Source organism: Pteropus vampyrus, unplaced genomic scaffold (genome assembly GCF_000151845.1).
Source record: "Pteropus vampyrus isolate Shadow unplaced genomic scaffold, Pvam_2.0 Scaffold173, whole genome shotgun sequence".
NCBI lineage: Eukaryota > Metazoa > Chordata > Mammalia > Chiroptera > Pteropodidae > Pteropus > Pteropus vampyrus.
In genome coordinates this window covers 1551193-1575124 of record NW_011888954.1, presented here as the reverse complement: position 1 = coordinate 1575124, position 23932 = coordinate 1551193, and the positions used below count along the sequence as shown (strand labels likewise).

At 40.2% G+C, this 23932-nt stretch overlaps 1 protein-coding gene and 1 non-coding gene across 2 annotated transcripts in view; both read left to right on the top strand.

Moving 5' to 3' along the window:
* The window catches only part of ALK (ALK receptor tyrosine kinase), a 653478-nt gene that overhangs the window by 436799 nt on the left and 192747 nt on the right, over positions 1–23932 (top strand). The window lies entirely within an intron of this gene.
* LOC111746053 lies at positions 21184–21302 on the top strand. The gene has a single exon (XR_002782904.1). It is a non-coding gene; the product is annotated as a 5S ribosomal RNA (ribosomal RNA).

Below are 23932 nucleotides of genomic sequence, written 5' to 3'. Positions count from 1 at the left end.
TCTGAATTTTAAAATATCTTGTAGATATTCCATTAAACTTGACCTAAGAGATCCAGAAATTCTTAATAGGAGCTGCCAACAGGATGGGGTGTGATATTCCGGGTAGGGGAAGCTGTTTGGGCTATATTGCCCTAGGTAGTGAAGAAAGGAAGAAATGCATTTTCCTCTAACCTTTAACAAAAGAGTAAGATCCATCAATCAGTGAGCAAACACTTACTAGACACCTGCTTTGATAAGGCCTGCGGGCGAGCACTTAGGAAATACAATTTGGTTGAAGTTTGTAGTATCAAGCTTCCTAATACCTCTCTCCTAATAAAAACCCTCTAGAACTTTGCTACTCAAAGCGTGGTCAATATCAATAATATCTGGGAGCTTGTTAGAAATGCAGAACCTCCAGTCCCACTCTGGACCTACTGAATCCAAGTCTGTGTTTTAACTAAGTCCCTCTGTCATTCACATGCACATTCAAGTTTAAGCAGCACCAATGTAGAACACAGGAGTCTGAGGAACAATCACTTAGCCAATCAGGGTATTCACAGGGGCGACCTGAAGTTTCTGCCACGCCTCTAGCATTGTCACGACAGCCTCTTATATAGTCGTTAAACGTTGCCTGGTCACGTGGGAAATGATTAGGGATTCTTTCTAAGGGTCTGATAAAGAGGACATTTTTGTAGACTATGTAAAATCGTAGCTGGTGCAGCTGGGAGGGATCTTGCTGACTACCTATTTCTTGTTGATAGAGAAAGAAACCCAGAGCAAGGAAATGATCACTGTCTCATAGCTAGTAAATAGGAGAGCTGGGGCTAGAACTGAGGTTTCTGAACTCATTATCCATTCCCCTCCACTTCACTGAGAAATGAAAACAGAGGCTGAAGGGCATGCCTGGATGAGTCACTTACAAATCAGTTGCCGCACAATGCACAGATGAGTCAGTGAAAAATGATTACGTCGAATTTACCATTGGTGATCCATTGCTTAGAGACAAATTCTCAAGTGCGGAAAAGGGAATCATAGGAACATGGCCATTTTGTACCACAATTAGTGTCATGGCACAAGCCTGGGACAGCTTGGAGACTGACCAGGTTTAATCATCAAATAAATGACCTAGTTATCATACACTCTGAAGTTATTTGTCCCCTAGGAAATGAGCGTGTCAGAGAGAGTGCTACCTGTAATCTCGGCCCCAGGGATTGAAGGGTCTCCTTAAAGTCCCTTTTATGATAGAATATGCTCCCCCAAGTCCTGTTCTTCAAGGGCCAACTAAAATGCTCCCTCTTCCACTTAATGAATGGGAATGGAATGGGCCAGAGCACTCTCCTCTACTGGCCTGGGAGAGCCTAAAGACAATGTACATCTGATTTGTATTTGGATCCTCAAAGCACTTAGTACCTGGTAGGTCCTTAGTCCCTATTTGCTTGGTGGAGCCTTTAGGGGAACTACTTCATAATTCATATATTGACTCAGTTTCCATCACAAGAATGGCTGTAAGAACTTGGGAGAACCCCAGATCTTCTGGCAGCCATCACCAGGGATACAAACCTACCTGAACGCCTCCAAAGTCTCTGATGCTGTTCCTGCTTGCAGTTAGTATGGTACTCATACTTGTCAGTAGCTGAGTCAAGAGACAAGCACATAGTATGCACAGAATCCTAAACTAGAAGAAAGTTTTGAGCAAATTGATTTGTCAGTCTTCATGTGCCCACAATAAATCTTTATGAATGGAAAAAATAAATCACTTCAGTGGTTTTTACTTGTCATTTAGTTTTGGCTAAAAATCAGTCAGTTGGTTACAGACACCAAGAGAATGGACTCCCATCTCCTACTTAATCCATTAGCCCGAAGGTTCTGCTTGCACACTGTTGTGTTCTGTCTTGTAGACATAGCCTTAAATACACATTAATGACTCTTCAGGGATACAAACTGAGAGCATGTTATCTTTCCAAATTTATTATTTGGTTTGAATTTCCAACCTCCTTGGTCCTTTGTGTTCAGTATCAAATCATTTGATTGAACCACCTACATCAGTTTTCCTTCACTTTCTTTTAGTTTTCTATGTTGTCCTTTCTGGTTCGTAGCTTATAATGATTCTCTTGTGTCTAGCACCTCCAGATCTGTCTTTTGTGGAAGTGATTATGTTTCCGAAAACTCTTAATTTTATCCCCCAGTAATAGAAAAAAAAGCCTTCCCTTTGAGGTATAGCCTCCTTGCCCTCACCTTGCATTTCAGCCCAGGTGCATTCAATCTGGAATGCTGACAGAGTCTAACAGCACTGCCCTGGCTGGGCTGTTTTCTTCCTAAAGATCTCAGTCAAGGGGCCCCAAAACACAGGTGTCAGGAGATAAGTGGTATCTCCTGTGGTGTCTAGCTTAGCATCCATGGGAAATTCTACACAACATGTGGCCTATGCCTTGCGCTATTCATTTCTTTGTTCATTTAACAGCCTCATTAATTGCTTTCTTTATGCCAGGCAGTGAGCACCTATCACAGTCTGGATATGCCCATAGATTTCATGTTATCTCCAGAAATGACTTACTAGCAGCATTTTACCTCTTTGTTTTATTTTTTAAGAGTTGATCTAGTGCTGAGGTTGGCAAATTATGACTCACAGGGCAGCCAGCTGTTTTGTAAATAAAATGTTGTTGGAACACAGCCATGCTTATCTGTTACAGCTATTTTCTATATCTGCTTTCATGCTACGAATGGCAAAGTCGAGTAGTTATAAGAGACTCTGGGACCCTTAAACCGAAAATATTTACTATATGGCCAGAAAAAGTCTCCCTATCATTGGTTATACCATCTTTTGTGCATTTTAATTGGTTTATATGTCTTAATTATTGAGTCACAGGACTTCTTTATATATTCTAGATACAAGTCCCTTATCAAATGTATGATTCGCAAATATTTTCTCTCATTCTGTGGGTTATCTTTTCATTTTCCTGATGATATCCTTTGAAACACAAAAGTTTTTAATTTTAATGAATTTCAATTGCTTTATTTTTAATTTTGTTGCTTGTACTTTTTGTGTCATATCTACTGATCCATTGCCAAATCTGAGATCATAAAGAATTCCTCCTGTTTACAAGAATTTAATAGTTTTAGCTCTTATAGTTACGTCTTTGAGCATTTTCAGTTAACGTTTGTGAGGTAGCAGTCTGACTTCATTCCTTTGCATTGGATTTCCAGTTGTCCCAGCAACATTTTTAAAAGACTGTTCTTTCCCTCATTCAGTTGTCTTGGTGCCCTCTCAAAATCAATTAACCATTAAGTTAGAGTTGATTTCAATTCTATTTCATTAATCTAGTGTTTCCCCTTGTGCTAGTACCACATTGTCTTGAATACTGTTGCATTGTAACAAGTTTGAAATCAGGAAGTATGAGTTCTCCTACTTTGTTCTTATCAAAGACTTTTTTGAATATTTAGGGTACCTTGCAATTCCATATGAATAGGATCAGCTTGTCAGTTTCACCAAAAAGTCACTTGGGATTCTGAAAGAGATTGCATTTAATCTGCAAATTGATTTGGGGGTTATTGTCATCATAACAATACTTAAGTCTTCCAATTAATGAACATGGGATGTCATCTTTTATTTAGATCGTCTTCGACCTCCTTCAACAATGTTTTGTAGTTTTTCAGAGTGTAAATTTTCCCTTTCTTTTGTTAAATTTATTTCTAAACATTTCATTTTTTGATACAATTGTAAATAAGATTGTTTTTTTAATTTCATTTTTGGATTGTACATTACAAGTGTATTGAAATACAATTGCTTCTTGTATCCTGCAGCTCTGCTAAACTCATTTATTAGTTCTAATATTTTTAGTAAACACTTTAGGATTTTTTATATCTAAAACGATGTCATTTACAAATATAGTTTTACTTCATTCCAGTTTGGATGCCTCTTATTTCTTTTTCTTGCCTAATTGCCCTGGATAAAACCTCTAATACAATATTGAATAGAAGTAGCATGTGTTGATATCCTTATCTTATACCTGATCTTAGAAGAAATCAACTTTCATAATTAAGTATTATGTTAAATATGGGGCTTTTCTTTAGATGCCCTTTATTAGGTTGAGAAAGTTCCCTTCTGTTCCTAGTTTGTTGAGTGTTTTATCTCAAAAGGGTATAGTATTTTGTCAAATGCTTTTTCTGTGTCTATTGAGATGGTCTTGTGGTTTTGTTTTTTATTCTGCCGATAAGGTATATAACATTAATCGATTTTTTTATATTAAGCCAATTTCGCATAAATCCCACTTGGTCATAGCATATAAACCTCAGGGTAATACTGGCCTTGTAGAATGAATTGAGAAGTGTTCTCTTGTCTTCTGTTTTTTAGAAGAGTTTGGGAAAATTGATAGTTCTTTAAATGTTTGGTAGACTTCAGCAGAATTCTCAGAGAAGCCATCTGGACCTGAGACTTTTTTGCATGTGTGTGGGTAGTTTTTTTTTGATTACTAATTTAATCTCTTGTTATATCTTTATTTAAATTTTCTATTTCTTCTTGAGTTAGTTTTGATAGGAATTTATATCTATCTAGGAATTTATCTATTTTATCTAAGCCTGTTGTATAGGCATTTACTGCTATAAATTTCCCTCTAAGAACTGGTTTAGCTGCATCTCATAAGTTTTGGTATGATGTTTCTTCATTTTAATTTATCTCAATTTTCCTTGTCATTTCTACTTTGACCCACTGCCTATTTAGAAGTGTGTTGTTAGTTTCCACATATTTGTGAATTTGCCAAATATTTTGCTGCTATTGATTAATAATTTTATTCTCTTTTGGTCAAAGAAAATAATTTGTGTGATTATAATTTGTTTAAATTTATCGAAGCTTTTTTTATGGCCTAGCACATAGTCTATCCCAGAGAATGTTTCATATTCACTTGAGAATAATTCGTATTCTGCTATTGTTGGGTCAGATGTTCTAATCCTTCTATTAGGTCTATTTGGTTTATACTGTTCTATTCATCTGGTTTCTTGTTGACATTCTGCTTAGTTGCTGTCTATTATTGAAAGTAAGGTATTGAATTCTCCATCTATTATTGTTAATTTTCTATCTCTTCAATTATATCAGTTTTTGTTTCTTGAATTTTGGGATTCTGTTTTTGGATATGTATATGCTTATAATTTTATATCTTCCCAGTAGATTGACCTTTTATTATTATAAAATGTCTTTTTTATATACAGTAGCATTTTTTGCTTTAATATCTATTTTTCAGAAATAGTCACTCCAGTTTTCTGTGTGTGGTTGTTGTTTGCATGACATATATTTTTTCAGCTTTTTACTGGAAGCCTGTTGTATTTTTTAAATTAAAATATGTCTCCTGTAGGCAGCATGTAAATGGATGGAGTTTTTTAACCCCAATTTGACAATATCTACCTTTTAATTTGATTGTTTAATCCATTTATATTTAATGTTATAATTGATATACATGGATTTATATGTCATTTACTATTTTCCCCTGTATGTCTCATGTCTTTTTTCTTCTTTTTATCTTACACTGTTTTCTTTTTTATTAAATGAACATTTTCTAGAGTAACATTAATTTTATCTGATGATTTTTCTTTATATTCTTTTGAGTTATTTTCTTAGTAATTGCTATAGGGTTTACCATATACATCTTTAACCTATCAGAATCTAATTCAGATTTATAGTAACTTAATTTCAGTGATTTATAGAAATTTTACTCTTACGTAGCTCTAGTCCTCCTTCCCTTTTTTATTATTGTTATATATATATTATATCTATATATGTTACAAACTGAACAAATGCATTGTTATCTTTATTACTTTATATAATTTTATGTCCTTTAAAAAGCTGGGAGAAAAAAAGAACAAGTATATATTTATAGTGTTAGTCATATTAACCTTCTTATTTATCATTTCTCTTCATTTGTTTCTGTGGATTAAAATTACTTTCTGGTGTCGTTTTGTTCCTCCATTACAGCTTTGCTGCACTCCCCACCCATTTGGTATTATCACAAATGTTACATCTCTATATTATAGACCCAACAATAAAATTATGTACATATTTTTATACATCTGATTTTTAAATCAGTTAAGAGAAGGGAAGAAAAGTTATGCATTTATACTGTCTTTTATAATTACCTACTTACCGTTACTAGTATTCTTTTTTTTTTGTATGTGGAATTACTGTCTGGCGTTACTAGCTTTTAGCCTGAAGAATTTCCTTCAGTATTTCTTGTAAGGCAAATCTGCTAGTAACAAATTCTCTCCTTTTTTGTTTCTCTGGAAATGTTTTACATAACCTTCATTTCTAAAAGATAGTTTGCTAGATATAAGGTTCTTGGTTGACTGGTTTTTTCTTTCTTCACTATGTTGAGTATATCTTCCCACTGCCTTCTGGCCAACATTGTTTCTGATGAGAAGACAGCTGTTAAACTTACTGGGGTACTTTTGTGAGTAATGAGTCATTACTCTTGCTTCTTTTAGTTTTTTTTCTTTGTCTTTTGCATTCAGCATTTTTACTATAATAACTCTGGGTATGGATGTTATGGGTTGAATTATGCTCCCTCCAAAAGATATGTTGAAGTCTTATTCCCAGTAACTGTGATGTGAATTTATTGGCTTTACTGAAGTCTCCCCTACCGTGTGAAGCATCTGATGTCACTATTTAGAGGATTCAGGCTTGGTCATGCTAAAACAAATCCCACAATGACAGTGGTTTAAACAGGGCTCTCTGTGACTGACTCTTTCCCTGATCTCTGTTAAGCTATTTGTCTCTTTTGGCATCATATCCAACTCTTGGCTTCCACTAATTGTTAGCTGATGGCTCTATTGTTTCTGGCAAAGCTCTGAGGCATATGTTGCTCTAAGGATGGTCCAATTCAATTTGGGTCCCCTTTCAGTCTTTGAAGTTTCTTTTGAACTCGGACGAGTGCTTCTTAGATGTCTATTTCCCTGTATCTTTCTGGTAAAATTACCGGCCTACTGTTTAGTTTCTTCCTTTCATGAGTCTACCAGTCTCCTCTCAATTATTTATCACCAAAATCAGCATTATTTTTGAGATCATCCATAGGCTTGAATTTTTCCACACTGTTTCAAATAAAGTCAGTTCCTTTGAGGAGAACGTTGGAGATCTTTATCCTTATGCCACCTGTCCCTGGGGCTAGAGGCAGGAAATGGTGCCCATTTCTTTCAGAATGACACCCTGCTTTATAGGCAGGAAAGGTGCTGGGCAGGGCTATGAGTTTCTCTTCTTCCCAGCTTGCTTTCCTAGCTGGAAACCTCCATCCTACAAGTGAGCTGTGGTGAGGCCAGTCAGGACCGCAGGACTCTCAGTGTGCCATACTTGAAGTAGAGCCTCCACTCTATGAGGCTGTGTGGAGCAAGAGAACCCTGACTTCTTGGCCACACTCACCTGGAATTTAGCTTCTGCCACACATAGCTGGGGAAGATGAGAAATGCTGGTGGCCTGTCCCTCCTGGGGTGATACCAGAATCCTAGATTGGAATCTGTGGGAAGAGGGAGTCTTGTCTGAACCTGCCTGGAATAGAGTTTCCACCATGATGCCGAGCAAGGTAGGGAGGGGAATGGGGAGAAGGACATTCAAATGTCACAGATTCTCACTGTTCTTACTGATTTTTAGTAGCTTTTCTTGAACAAATGTTTTTTGTTTGTTAGTTTTGTTTGTTGTTGCTGTTGTTGTTGTTGTTGTTGTTGTTTGCTGTATGTCCTTAGGACAGTTTACAGAGACTTTAAATGATTGGGTTTTTAAAAATAATTTCACCATTTATGCTTGTTTCACTGGGAGCAGGGCTTCAGATCTCATGTCATCATTCCAAAAGTGGAATTTCTCTGCAACTGTATCTTTATTTTTCTCTCTCATACCAGATAATGAGCTCCTTTAGAATAAGGGAGGTATCCAAATAATAATTGCTGTCTACATTTACTCTTTGCCAGAAACTATGCTACTCTGTGAATATAATCTCTAATCCCCTTAGTAGCAAGTTGGTTGTTATCACCACTCCATAGGTAAGGAAACGGAGACTTAAGAGGTTAAGTAACTTGCCTGAAATCTCACTATTGGTCAGTGTTGGAGCCAAGAACCTAAACCAAGTCTCTCTCTAAAGTCAGTGGTCTTCCCACTTCACTGTGCTGCATTGTATCTCTAGCACCCAGCTTAGTGCTTGAGGTACATGTGCTGGGGAAATAAATGAAAAATATAAAGAATGAGTAAATAATTGAACTCTTAGAAGAAGCCTAAGAATATCTATCAGCACATAGCTATTTTCAACTCCTTTCACATTTTGTTTTCAGGCTAATTGATACACCTTCACAGCAACCTTTCTGAATTTGTCAATTAGTTTCTTTGCCTTAATGGCAATCATAATGTATAAGAATAATTTTAATCTTAAATTTATTAAATTAGATCAGTGAGTATTATGTAGCCAGAATGTTCAAGAAGTATGATACTAGCCTCTCTGGAATTTGTAAAAGGTCTTCTCTTCAAGTTTATGTCAGTGACAGATCACAGTAGTGTTCTTTTGTACTATTTGATTTTTGCATAATTCATCAGTTTAGCTATTTTTAGGTCAGCAATCTTTAAAGCAGTATTGTGAAGAAATTTCAGGTCAGATATACTATTCACAGAATTATACCTGAGTCTATTTCTGACAATAACGTTGATCTATCGGATACCCTAAAAATTGAATCAGGAGCTTAATTCCAAAGGTGAGCTTTATCTTTTAAGGTCCACTTTTTATTTCTCTCCTCCTTTTTTGTTTTTTAGAATTAACTTTTCATTACCCAAGTAACCACATGAATTTATTCTCCTTGTGAAAATTTCTATGGATATATGTGTGTGTTTGTGTGCATGTATGTGTGTGTATGTGTGAGAGAGACAGACAGACAGACAGACAGACAGACAGACAGACATGAAAAAAGGGCTAAAAAGGTATTCCAAACTTAATATAGTGGGTACCTCTAGGGATGGAAATGGAAAGGAGAAGAAGGGAGCCTGCTATTAAAGAGAACACCAGGTTCATCTGTGATGTTTTAATATTTACAAGGAGAAAGTATCTTCTTCCTCTTCTGTTCTCTTTCCTCACTGTGATTCTTAGTGCAGATATGTGAGTAAGTGTGTATTCCCACATATGCATGAGGCGAATTCAGCCAGAACTTCCTAGTGGGCCCCCAATGTCCTGAGAAATCATTCACTTCTTCTTAATTGTTATGTCCTGAGTAGGAAAAATGGGGTATCATTATTCTTGTCTGTGCCTTTTTATCTACAATGTACATTTCTGTTAGCTTGGTCTGTCACAGTTTATGGCAGTTTTATTGCTTAGATTATTTGCCAGTAAACACTAGCTTGATCTTGAAGGAGCAGAGAGGATTGAAGAGGTACTTCTAAAGACATATTCTGTTACCAATAGCAAGCTGCTTCCTTGCTTGGGGATTCAAGCTTTGGCAGCCGTGGGAAGGGAAGGTGGGGGATGGCACAGTCCAGGCATGCATTTCTACCATCTCCCCAACTGACATTAATTGCTCCTATGTAGTTAATCACAAAGGGATGCAGACCATTGGCTAGGTCAATGCAATGTGATGCGGAGAGCAAGAACATTGGGGTTTTACTCCTAATACAAACCCTAGTTACATCTCTAGCTGAAGGCTCATAGGCAAGTCACAGTCTCTTTCAGGTCAATTTTGTCTTCTCCTTCCTTTCTCTTCTCCTCCTTCCCCTCCTCCTATTCCTTTTCTTCCTCCTCCTAGAATTAAATGAAATGACATATGAAAGAACCTAGTTCCACGAATGCTAGGGCACATAGAGATATTCTGTGATTGACTGCTAGTTTTCTTTCCCTGTGTTAAAACCTAAAAAGAAATTTTTCTTCTTCTTCTGACATTAACATGCCATCTATTTCTCCTTCTAAAAATATGGGAGGGGTCTTCATCCATGCCCACCTCCCAGGACATTGCTGTGTCACTTGTAGGTAAGACCCTTGGACCAAACAGAGAGTTGATAAAGAAAAACAAAGTATCAGATGCTGTTCTGACTGAGGTTTGGAGTTGTCGTAAACACAGGCATACTTTTGAAGCAGTTCCTGAAGAAGCTTTTAGGGGGAAGGGTTTCCAGTATCTAAGGGAGGAATACGACATGGACTCCTAGAGGAACGATAACTCCAGGCCATGCCAAATGCTTCCATCCTTTAGATTGGAGACTCTCATGAAGAAACAGCAGCTGTCAGAAGATGTCATTGGCATTTCCATGTGATAAATTTGATGTAAAGAATCTTTAACAAGTCTCGAAAAGGAAAAAGCTAAATAAAAACTCATGAGTGGCATATTGCCTTCACTGAGCGTTTCCACAGAGAGCAGGCATTAGGGAAGCTGGAGAAGGGGAGTGAGTGTCACATTTGACTAGCACCTCGGGAAACACCCAAGCCTACTAATGTCTAGGTGGTGCTCGTCATTTGTGGTGAAGCCTGGGACTGGAGAGTCCTCTTAAAGGACCAAGGACCAGGTTTTCTCTGAGAGAGTAAATCCCCACCAATTTGGGGCCTGCAGTCAGTCATTCTCAAGGCTGCCCTTGTGCCTAAGGTACTGTGTTTTCTATTAGTGAGAAAGTCAGGGGACCCTAGTAACCTTCCTGGATCTCATTCAGTTTTGCCTGGGTACTAGTGTCTTCTGAAAAGGACTTGGCTATCATTAAAGTCAGTCTTTTACTTCTGTGAACCTAGGGTAGAGCAACTGAGGCCTGGCACTTTGGATTCTCGTGCCTGACTCTGATGCTCTGGCTGTCTGAGACATAGGAGGCAGCCAGGCTGAGCATGAATCAGTGAATGAGGAGTCAGGACCCACATCTCTAATCCAGTGCCCATCTCTGATGGGATCCGAGAGCCCAGTCACCCTCTCACAGACTGTTCAAGTGGAGAGGCGCCTTAGAAATAATATCCACTACCTTCACTTTTAAAGGAAACAAGCCTAGAGAGATCAAATGGCTTTCCAAATGCCTCCTCTCCCAGTACATCCCTCAGGCGTCCCATTTATCTTAATGTTCTCAGCTCCCATCATGCATCCTGGTACACGATGAGTGCTCAACAAAGGTTGAGCGAATGAGTACACATTGTGCTGATGACTCAGTGGAAGAGCTAAAATTAGCACACAATACTCTTTCCTACCTCTATCACTCGTCAGGGCAACACTCAGCACTATTTAATCGGCACATTCAAGCAGTCACTTGAAGCCAAACAGAGACTTAGAAAGCGTGGCCTCCTGCCTGCACTCAGTCTGGACAGCTTTTCCTCTCAGTGCTCTCTTGACCTCTGGATTGAGGGGGCTGCAGTTCGCAGCACCAGCAGAGGATATTCATTGACTTAGGGAATGGATTTGAGCCAATATCCCTTTTGGATGCCAGGACGAAGGGAACCAACAGTGCTGGTCTGTGAGAGCCACCCTGGGCTGAACATGGACTAACAGTGTGGAGACAAGAGGTGTCCTGAGCCACCAGCAGCCCCCTTAGCCATTGCTTTCTTGACAGGTTCTGTGATGGAGGAGGTGGGGCATGCAGCCTCCAGATCGCTACTGCTGCTTCTGCTGCAGTTCTGGGCGTGTGATTGCAAAGCAGAGGCGGCAAGTTTGTCGGTGTCAAAGTAAAGTCTGGACAGCATCCTATTTCCCCAGACGTTTTTACTAGCAGGCTGCGGGGCTAGCAGTCTCCTCTCTGTGGTTATTATCTGTTTCTTTTGCAAAGCAAGACATTCCTGTGAAGGGCGCTGAGACCGTAAGGCAAGTCATAAAGGGTGACAAAGCAGAAAGAGAGTCGCCTGCAGTCTCCTCTGCTGACGATTCACTCCGCCTGGTTATTCATCCGCACAGAGGAGTCGCAGGCCTCACTCTTAAATGGCTTCATTCACAATGATTGACTTCGGAAATGTGCCTGTGCCTTTTGCAGAATGTTAAGCAGGAAAGGATCTTTCCCTCCTTTGGACCAGCTATGTTGAGAAAGCTCTGGTTTCACAGGCCTGGAGTGGGAGGCTGGCAGGAAAAATCAGCCCTTGGCAGGAATGCTCGTCAAAGGAGAATAACCACTGAAAAAATATGGTAATGAACCTGGGAGCAGTCACATTAGGGTGAAAATGATGCCTCTCCAGGCTCAGCCATTTTCCTGACCAATTCTAAAGCAGCATCTAAAACCTTTAAACACCAGTAAAAGTTTGTTTTATTAACATACCATCACTGACATCTCCTGACTACCTTTGGTCCCACATTAAAGAAGTCGGGGAAGATCTGAATTTAAACATTGCTCTTTAGAAATACAGTGTCAGGTGTCTTGGCAAAATGCCTTAGAGACCCTGCCAGTGTAGCCCCACCTTCCCAAGCAGACAATGACCACTCTAGTCCAAGCTTTACCCACCTAAAGCTGGACCCTTGCCTTAGTTTCCCAACAAAAATTTGTCTCCACTCTTCCCAGTCCCCTTATTGCTAAATATCTTTATTACTGCTAATGCCAGGACACTTTTTCTATGGACCACTTTACTTATGTAACTTTGATCATAACCTTCATAAGCTCCCTACTGACTCTCAAACAAAAACCAAACTCTTTCATAGAGCGGGTAAGGTCTTTTGCTTTGTATTATACTAATCTTCTACACTCTCTATGCCAGCCTAGCAGGTTCACTCCTTGTTTTTAACCAACCTTTACACCTTCCCCCTCTGCAACCTTTATTATGATCTTTCCGCCACCTGGAAGGCCAGCACCTCCCATCTCTACCCATCATGCCCTAGGGCCAAGAAATCTTTACTGATAACACCTGTTACTGAAATCCTTGTATTATGACATATGAGTAAATATCTTGTCTTCCCATTAGAATATAAGGTTATTGAGAGCAGGGACCATGTATTTTTTTGTATTTGTACCCTATTCCCTCAACTTGAGTATCCCACTGCTTTGCATGTCACATATACTTAATAATTTTTAAATGATGAATGAATATATAAAATGAATGAATGACCAACAAATTAATTAGTTAATTAGTTCATTGAGTTAATACTCTATGAACTTTTTTAAACCTCTAATCTCTATTTTCCTGTATCACCGAAAGCAAAGAAACTTACCTCTTAGTAATGTGATTTGAAAAGCAAGGTTATAAAATATCTGTTACTGATTATGCTTTTTCTCTGAAATCCTTGCTTGTAAAAATACTTTAAGAGAGTATTTTGTAAAAAATACTTGGAATAAAAACTTGGAACTAAGAGTTGAGTGTTCTTTCTTGTCCCGGGAATCCCCAAGGAGGGCTGTGGTGTAGAGATTAGAAAACATCAGAAATTAGACCAGCCAGAGGACACAGAGGTTGACTGCTTCCTGTTCTGGGTGAATATTTTTTAATTGCAGAGTTATTCAACCCTCAAAGGTCATAAACTGGGAAATCTAGCTTAAGGACAGATTGCACAAATTAAAGACTAAATGAATCTAGCCAGTAGAAGCAAACCACTTCTCAGGGGTTGAGAGTATAGGGTAAGAGAAGGAAACCAGGAAGCATGAACTTAGAGGGGTGCCGTGCTCCAAGGGCGTGAACCTTAGAGGTCTCTTTTGTGGATTTTCACAAATAGAATTATAACCGTACTTGTGAAAAATAAAAACATGAAATAAACATGTCCTGAAGCGTATAGTCCACCTCTAGGGTTAGTGTACTCTTGCCTTAAGCATGTTGGGCTGCATTCCAGTACATGGGACCATCATACTTAGCAGCTATAGGAACAGAACACAGCAGTTCCAGTCCTCATGTACTTGAAACACAGAGGGTGGGACAGCCTTGGGGAAGAGTTTCTCTTCCTGGTGTCATATCTGAGTTTTTATTTGGGTTGGAAATTGTCTAGTTGGTGATCACGGGATGTAGGCTAGAAGCTGTTTAATCAGAAGAAATAGACTTGCCTTGGAATGAACATCCTCCATCACTAGCTACGTGATCTTGGACAGGTCATCTCCTTTTCCATCAGTCTTCTTATCTGGTGAACTAAGGGATTAGAACAGAGAATTTTAAGATCTCCTTTTAAACCTAGGCTTCTCTCTTATGGATGAAATCCTATGAGTCTATGAATCTTTGTCCTTTGCAGCCCCTACAGAACTATCACTTTGCACTACGAGTTTGCCTCTTGAGATATCCCAAGAACTGGTTCAGGAATTTTGAAGCAAGGAAAGAGAAAGTGTTTCAAAAGTTAATTAACAAAGCAAAGCAAGGATGCTAATATTGATTGACTTGCTAGAATGTTTAAAATGTACCAAACATCTATAAGACAGGAGTAATTCTTGTCCTGTAAGCAAATATTTATTGACTATATAGTACAAGGCAGGTATTGAGCCAGGTACTAGAGGTGCAACGTGGAGTTTATAGTCTAATCTTATATTACAGATGGAAATGCTGACGTTTAAAGAGGTTAAGTAATTGCTGCAAGGTCGTGTGGCTATTGGTGGGTGAAATCAAAATGTGAACCCCCATCCCTCTGACCTCTGCAGTACGTCATGTTGCATCCTGGGAACTGAGACAAAAAGACCAAAGGAGCAGTGTCTGGAGCCTGAGACGGGATCTGACATCTCGATATTCTTCCTAATGCAGCCACCGAAGTGAGCTTTCTATGCTTCCTGACACTACCCCCGAAGTCTAATAGTCTCTGGAGGTCCCTCGTGCAGCTGTTGGAGGGTGGCACTTAATAATTTTTGTTGAATTTTTGCTGCATAATTTCTGTAGATCTTGCTAATACCTTGGAAAATTGCTTCCAGAAAACTCAAAGCTAAACCTCTGACGCCTGACCCTTAGTGCCACATTTGATATTTCTAGAAGCTGAAAGAGGACTTAGTCTTATTCCAGATCACAAATCAAGTACTTGAAGAAATAGCTGAAAGATTGCTCTCCTGCAAATTAGAGTTTCATTCCCTAATTTCATTCCCTATACCCCTGGCTTTTTGTTGGATTGGCATATAGGCATTGAGGCACCTGGCAGAGATTGTCAGGTGGGACAGTAGAGCTGGTTGTACCATCCCACCCTCCCACTTCTCCTAACCTGCAGTCTTCAGGCCTGTATCTTCAGCACAGTGGTTGTGACTGGGGAGCCTGTTCAATCCAAACCCATAGGATTGAAGCAGTGCTGCCCCATCCTAAGAAAACTCCTTGCCCACTGTCTCCTACAGGGATGCAAGGTAGAGATCTAAAGGATCAAATGCACCAGGGTGGGGGCTCACAGAAGCCTAATGACCTGAGTTTAGACTCCGTCTTATGCTAAAAGGATAAAGAGAGTTCTTAAGGACAGCAGCATACCAGGGTAGGTGACCAAACAGAGCTTCAGCAGAAGAAACTAGATTAGGGATAAAGCACTTGCTTTGGGGCTCTAGTGGAAAGATAATCAGTTTGAAAGCCTGCTCAGCATACTAACCGTGTGTCTTCCTCAATTGAATGGAGATAATAACACTTCCCTTGGAAGGCTGTGAAGGTAAGTGTTAACATGGAGCAAAAGTCTAGTTTACAATAAAAGGTACCTGCTATTATTTTTGCTTTATTTGTATTATCCCTCATGAATCAGGCAAGATTTCAGACTTAGCATGTCAGCACCATGGCATTCTGGGTAGTCACTTGTCAGTGAGAGAAAGGGAAGCTTAACTGTGAACAGAAACATGTAATTTTGTTTTATGTCTATGTATATGTGTGTGTCTACACACACATGTGAGTGTGTACATATCCTGTGTGTACATACATGTGTGTACATGCCCTTGGGCCTGAAGCCACACCTCCTTGTGACATTCCTTGAAGTGACTGGGAGTTTTGATAACCTCCTTTCCCATGCAGCCTGCCTTGAATGTGGCACTCTGAGAATCTCAATTATAGACTCTTGTCTCAAAACTGCCTGGAAAGCATAAAGACAAGCTTCACAAACATTGTCTCATTAGTTCAGTAAAACCTTACTAATTTACCCTAATTGTGGGGAAGGATCGTTTCCATGCGGGAAATGTCTGAAAGGGGCCTGCTTTAATAAATAGACAGGCCTTATTCGTAATTAGTGGTGCCACTTGCACACAAACAATCAATGTGCTCAAGTCCTTAAAAACAGTTTGTTCTCGTAAAGTGGGTTGCACATTCTCACTGTCATCTTGAAGCTGCTAATGCAAGAAGTGACCTGGGAGCAAGGGTCCTTTATTTTCCTTCTTATATCCAAGTAAACAGCAATCTAACAGATGGCCAAGGGGATTGAACCAGGGCAGGGGAGAGGAAGACAAAAGCAGAGCTGAGAAGTTTGGCAAGAGTCAGGACTCACAAGATCTAAATTCCAATCCCAGCTCAGTCCCCAGACTGTCGAATTGCTTTATCTTTCTGGATCTCAGTTTCTCATCCCTTGTATGAAATTGTTTAGCTAAATGGTGTCTCGGTGCTTTTAAATCATAGCATTTCAGAGCCATAAGAGAGCCTAGAGAGCATCTGATTCAAGTCCTTGGTTTACATGTGGGAATAGTAAGGGGTTCTTCCCAGACTATGTTGTCTATATATGAGTAAGATAAAGGCTCACAAGGGGTGGCACTGGAAGAATTTGATCCAGGTCAGGATCCAGGCAGAGAACAGATGAACAGCTAACAGGACATATGAAGAATGGGCAGAGAAGCCATAAATGGGAAACAAGGTAGAGAAGTAGTCAACAGGGCAGGAGAATCCAGAGCTCAAGGAGAAAACTAGGTCTGGGGTCATGAATAGAGTAGGCAGGCGGGCGGGAAGCCCTCTAGCAGTCAAGGACCCAGATAAGAGTTTTGGCATAGAAAAGCAAAACTTACCAAAATATTGGGCCAAAGCCTCAAGACATCAAAGAAGAAGAGGAGGCTTGATTTGCCCTGCTAATGGTGGTAATTTTAAGGCTGGAATTCCAAAGGCATATTCTCTGATTGAAGGTGGATCAAGGAAGCCCGGGGCTTGTGAATTGTTTCCTACCTTCTAGAGACATGTAGAATACTAGATGGAAGGACCGGCTGATTGATTGGAGGGCGCACCAAGTGGTAGAGGGCATCCATGTAAAAATGGCTCAAAGAAGCAGGAAATGCAATGCTGATGGTCCAGATGAGCCATCGGATCAGAGCAGAAGCTGAAGGTGTGAAAGCCATCTCAACAAAAAGCAGCACTGAACCTCAGAATGAATAAGCTCTCTGCAGAGAGAGAAAGAGAAAGGCCAAAGATGATCTTAGACCTTTCTGTGCTACACTCCCGTTCTCGATGGGCAAATAAGTTAAAAGGTGACCTATGCTCCCACCTTACTAGAGACTGGTAGTGAAGTATATATTGAAGACAGGTGGAAGAAAGGACAGGTGGGATTGTGGAGCACACAGGAATAGATACGGGCTTTCCACCTTGAGTTGCATATTATGAGATCCACCTGTCTGTGCCTCTCCTTGCATTATTTTTCACTGATGAGATGGCATCTCCATTGTCTTCACAATGCAAACAACAACGAAACAAGTCTCAAGTTTTCGTTTCCTTCAGAGAGTGTGGGTTGAGATGTGGAAGCCACTGAAATAAATCAGCCTCTCGATATAGATGTTTGTTTGTTTCCTTCTCCCTGGGCAATTCCACTCCAAAGGAAATATCGGCAAGTCTTGCATTTTTCTTAATTCAGTTTTCTAACTGATCATTCTCATGGTCAAAACTGATGACTTTGAGACAGTCGGCTAGGGTGGCAATCTCAGAAAGGTCTGTTTCCCTCTCTTCTGAGCCGAAAACTCATAGAACTAAAAATTATCTCATCTACCCATCCTCTATTTTGTCTTTTTCTTTCTAAATATGAAGAACCATTCCAGCAGAGACAAAATGGCTTGCTCACGGTCATTAGTGTATATATTATAATGCATTAGATAGTATTTTTCAAATCAGAGTATTGTATGAGCTCCTTTTAAAATAAAAATAAAGATATTTTATGAGTCCCTCCAGGGAACCCCAGACTCCAGGTTAAGAGTCCGAAGACTAGTTTAAAGTGACTGGCATCAGGGGCTTGTCTCCTGAAGAGCTTGGCTTAGATGTGTTCCACACTCCTGTCCCTTGGCACACATCCTGAGCTCCAGTCGCCCTTCCTGGCCTACTTTCATCATAAGCTCCTGGCAGGTTCTGTAAAAAGGTTTTTCTTTAGTACTTTTGCCTCCAGGAATCTTCCCAGACCCCTCTCTGTAGCCTGCTCACTCTTTCTCCTTTGACAATGGTGATATATCTTTTTCTGGGTCCAAACATAAGAGTCTCTTTGGCTTTTTGGTTTCCAATGCCACTCCACAAGGAATGGGCCTTTATTTGGCTCACTTCCTTTCTCAGATCCACACTCATCCAGAAGGTAAGGATGACAAAGATGAAGGTGTTTGCCAGGTGGTGTGATGGTTGGGCCACCATGACATGGCACACGTAGATAGAAATGTCAGTAGTACAGTAGGAAGAAGGCACAGCCCTGAGAGGTCTGAATGGAATGTGGAGTAGAAAAAGAGAGAGTGTCAAGAGGGGGTATGAGAACGTGATCCATAGCATGTGGGCACTCAAGGGACCTAGGAAGTCCTAGACCTACCCACTTATTTTACAAATAAAGAAGAAACTAAGTCCCAGAAGCCTAAAAGGCTTCTATCTGGATTCGGAGGCAGTACCAGTAGTGATTAACAGCAGTGGTTTTGAAGTCAGATGGACCTGGGTCCTCATTTAAAACTCCATGTCTGTTATTACCTGTGCAATATTGAGCAAATGACCCAAATTTCCTCCATTTCTGTTTCCTCATCATGATAGACATACTGCATACAACTGTAGCGAAGTTGAATGAAATAATGAAATGCTTAATACGATATCCAGCACATAATAAGAACTCAATAAATGTTAGCTGTGATTAGAAAAAAGGTAGAATTGGAAATCCAGGTCTTCTGAATCCCTCATCTGGGAAGATATCCAGGCCTTCTCTGAATTGCATCCCAGGGAACAGTGGGGGTGGACTTGTCCCAAGGTCATCCTCATCAGTGACAGGGATGAAGAAATGTCACTCTGGGCCTCACTGGCTCTGTAATTATTCAAATGCTTTGCTTATAATACAATCGCAGCTCTTAGCTCTGATTATTGGCATCATCAACATCATCTATTAATGGATTTCGAGCTCCTCTGGGTACAGGGCATTGTACAAGATGCTAAACGATGCCAAATACAGAATCAGAAAATGAAAGACAGAAAAGAGCAGAAAGTGGACCAAACCAGGCATCCTTCTGAGCTAACCTTAAAGGGCCAGGGCCTCCTAAATTCCAGACAGGCATTAATTTTTCAGGATCTTCTTTATCATTCTTTTCTTCATTATTTTCAGCTGCCTACATTTAAGCAGAAGTATTTAAACTTCTATTAGTTGTCCTTTTATTCTTTTTGTTAAATAAAACTTTCTCTTTGTCACCTATTAGCCTCTTCTGGCGTGGCTGTCAGCAGGGAGAGAACTAGCAGTAAGAAATCTAACAGAACAAAATAAATAAGTGAAGGAGGACTTGCCTCCAAAAGGGCCAGACCTCGATGTGTTTGCACCGTGGCTCCTTGCTACCTGGAGTTTCTACTTGATGGTCCTTAGGAGCTCAGCGCAACGTGAGGAGACATGCTTTACTGAAAATGCCGGTCACCCTGGCATGAAGCTCACTCAACCTGCTGCAGAGCTCCAAACATCTGTTCTGCCTCCTTTTGTGCATGTGCTTTTAAGCTGATGGTGAGAGACAGCCTGCCAGAAACGTCTGAGTTTTCACCAAAGACATATTGTAGGTTAGAAGGCAGACGGCTGCTTTTGTATTGAAAACCTGTTCATCAGAGTTTGCGAAAAGAACAGATATGAAAGGTTCAGATGAACCCTTCAGGATTTCTCCATCTAACCAAGCCTTAAGCTCTGCCTCTCATTAATCCTTAATGAACAACAAAGAAAATGTGTCGCTGGCTAATTATTGTGTAGGTTGGCAGATGCTGAATGAGAAAACGTCTCCAGAGTCACATCATTTAAAGGGACACTGTCAAAAAGAAAGTCTTATTTTGAAATGGACTCCCTGGCCTGTAACATTATCTATTTCTTGTTAAACTTGAATTACCATTGTCTCTGTCTAGGGGATTTGAACTTTAAAAGTCTGAAGCAATCAGGTGATGGAATCTCAAATTTGTCCTCCCACAATAAATTCTCATCACTGCTCACTGGAGCTGGCTAAAAGGACTTACATACCACTTTTCCTCGTATCGTGATGCCTCCCTGGAATGTCTTTCCCCTGCCTCCACCTCCTTCAAATTTCCCTTTTCCCAGTTGTAGTCATGTGTCACATAACGTTGTCACGGTCAGTGACAGATTACATATACAGCAGTGGTCCCATAAGATTATAATGAAACCGAATTTTCTGTAAAAACGGGAAGGGTGTGTGGTGCAGAAGAATTTTGTTTTCTCTGACGGGAGCAAAACAATAGATTTCGTTTATATGTGGGGCTTAGCAATAGATTCCATCTCATTCACAGTATCTCGATTTTGAGTTCATAGATTATATCCCAGTCAGCCAACCACTAACCTGTCTCAGCACAGAGGCACCTGTTTCCCCAGTGCTATGTATTTAGAGGGTGCTGGAGCCTCCCAGATCTAGCCTGATGGTCTTCAGACGACAATTCTGTAAATTCTTTGTTGGGGACCTAAGATCCTGTACCAGGACATAGGTCCACAAGAGCTGCCTTAACAAGGGTTAAGTGCCACTGCCACTTTAGTGAAAGCTTTCTGTGGTAGTGCAGAGCCAGCCTGTCCCCACACTTTATAAAAATTTTCAGGTCATAATAAATAAAAATAAAGCATAGATAAGTTTTATTTCCTCCATCATTTAAATGCCAGAGAGAGCCCTTTTGCCAGATAGAGTCAGTGGAACCAAACAAAAATTTCCAAAGTCCAAATATTGAGTCTTCAGTTCTCCACCCTCTCCATATTAAACAACCCGTGTGTGTGCATGTGTGTGTGTGCGTGCGTGTGTGTGTGTGTGTGTGTGTGTGAATACCACAGAGTGCCTTAATACGATCACTGCTCCAACATGCAATAGCCAAAACCACATTGTCATGACAATCCCCTCAGTTCCTTTATCTCTCTGTCTTGATTTCTTATTCCTCCTGATCCTTTCACTCCCTCCTGACAGCCACTACTGTGTGATCTATACCTTCCTCACACAGTTTCGCCTCAATATTTCTAATCAATCCTGTCTACAGCCATGCCACCCTGAACAAGCCCGATCCCGTCTGATCTCAGAAGCTAAGCAGGGTCAGGCCTGGTTAGTACTTGGATGGGAGACCACCTAGGAAGACCAGGTGCTGTAGGCATAAAAAATAAAAAATAAGGGATTGTAAGCTGACAAGGTCCTTGCAATCTGTGAGGTCAACCAAGGGTTGCCTTGCCTAAAAATACATATATGTATTTCTAATCGATCCAGCCTACATCCCTGTTCATAGAACAGAATTGACAGCTTTGATGTTATGTTTCTGACCTTGTCAGAAGGAAGCAGAAAGAGGGCTCATGGGACATTGTTTATAAAGCCTACAGTGGTGTACAGTACTGTCCTAGGCCTTAGCATGTACTCACCATTCACTCATCAACTTGCTCAGAGCAACTTGCAGGCCTGCAAGTTCCATTCATGGTAAGTACCCTATACAGGTGTACCATTTTTTATCTTTTATACTGTGTTTTTACTGTACCTTTTCTATGTTAGGTATGTTTAGGTACACAAATACCGTTGTGTTACAGTTGCCTACAATCTTCAGTACAGTCACATGCTGAACAAGTTTGTAGCCTAGGAGCAATAAGCTGCAACATAGACTAGCTGTGTAGAAGGCTCTACTATCTAGGTTTGTGTAAGCTCACTCACTCTATGGTGCTCACACAATGACAAAATCGCATGCAACACATTTCTCAGAACATATTTCTGCCATTAATTGGCTCATGACTAGAATTAATTAATCCTTTCCCATGCTGGACAAAATTCCTTACTTGGAATTTTCTTGGGACCTAAGCAGTCTAAACATGTGAATTCTTGGATATAAGTTCCTTTAGGTCAGGAACTATGTTTCATCATCCATATCCAGTAGTTTCCATGTGCCTGATACATACAATGCTCAATAAATGTTTGTTGAATTCAGCGAAATTGCTGCTATGTACTTTAGGCTGATTTGTTTCTTATTCCATAATGTCTCTTCAGTCTTCACAAATAAAAATTCCTTAAGGGTAGGATTCTTGTCTTACTCTTCCTTTTCTCTACCACTAGAATGCTCACTATGGATTTATATGATAGGTTCACATGTTGGAAGGTCATGTTAATTTTTGTTTGAAGTAAATTTTTTTCCCCATCTAGAATGAACTATAAAGTGTCCTGTTATAGGAAATGGTCATATGTTCTCTATATAAGATGGAAGTAGGCTAGTTGGAGTAGATTTCCTTTTATAGCCAACTTTATTTTCAGATTTAAATGGAAGGATCTCAGTACTATATTTTTAGGAATCTGTTTACTTCAGGAGTCAATCAAAAATGTTTGAATTTAAAAATATTAAACCCAGTCAAATTCTAAACAAGTTGCCGAAGAAGTGGTTTTGGAACCTTTAGAAAAAAATACAGTAATTCCAAGAGTCAACACAGGCTTACCACCTAAAATTAGTCCTGGAAAACACCTCCTTCTGTAGGTCATGAGATTATTGGGATAACAAAATATGACAACACGGAACATCTTGATTTAAACAATACATTTAACAGTGTTTCTCTTGATACTCTGCTAGGTAGGTCTGTAGCAAATTGAACACTTGTAAACAGAGAAGCATAGGGATTGAGCTTTATCCATCTGGAAAGTGTCTCTAATAAACACAGTAAAGGACTCTTCCTTGACCTTTGGCTCTTTTATGTTTTTAATGCATGTCTGAGGTGGTGGCAGGAGAGAGACTCTAACATTTGTTCAGATGTACTACATTCCAGCCACCATGCTGGAAGCTGTATGCTCATGATTCATCTCATAGGAGACCTGATCTGCTGATGACTCCAAGCTTGTAGGAGAGCTAATACCATGGATGACAGATCCTAATTTCCAGAAACCAATCCAGTTAAAATTTGCTGCAGGAAATGTCGTGGTCTTGCATTCAGGTTCAGAATAATCAGCTGCTTTGAGCCACAACCTATAAGGTCTGGAAATTTTGGTTTGGAAACAGTTTGCAGGAAAAGGATTAGGGGGAGCCTAGAGAGAAGTGGTGGGGGGCGGGGGATGCCAGTTGATAACAAGTTAACAAAAAACCATGGTGTGTTGCAGCTGCCTGAGAAGATAATGCACTAAGAGCCTACAGAGGAAGAGCCCAGATCCCAGAGAGGGTTGATCCTAGCACCCCCTGCATTGGCCAGACCAGTGCAAGGCACCACCGTTAGCCTAGTATCCAGGAGCTGAAAGGAGCTTCAGGAAACACCTAGCTGTATTTTTGTTGACAAATTTTCAGGCATCCACTTAAAATTTAAGTCCAGAGGAGAATGACCACCTCAAGGTGAGCACCAGGAACCAAAACAATAGAAAAATATTATAACATATATTTTCAAATCACTCTCCTATTCGCTCTACCATTCAATTTTTCCCACAGTCCTGAGAGAGAGTCGATTAAATAGAGGAACCATGAACAGAGAGGTGGAGTGACTTGCCCAAAGCCCTGAAGCCAGTGAAGAAACCAGGTCATGAGCCAGGGTTTCCAGACTCTCAATCCAGTGCTCTTCCTTGGTGCCATGCTGCCTCTCCATGGCAGCTCGCAGTCCACCCCTCACGCGGCCACTGCTCCCTTCATGGTCTGGCCCAGAGAAGCTGCATAGCAGGCAAGGGCCATTTACATCTCTGCCTTTCAGCAGAACTTAAGCTGGAGTTCACTGGGGAATGGCTCTGCTGGGTTTTCACTCAACACCCCACTGTCAAACCCACGTTCCTTTCATTCATCTC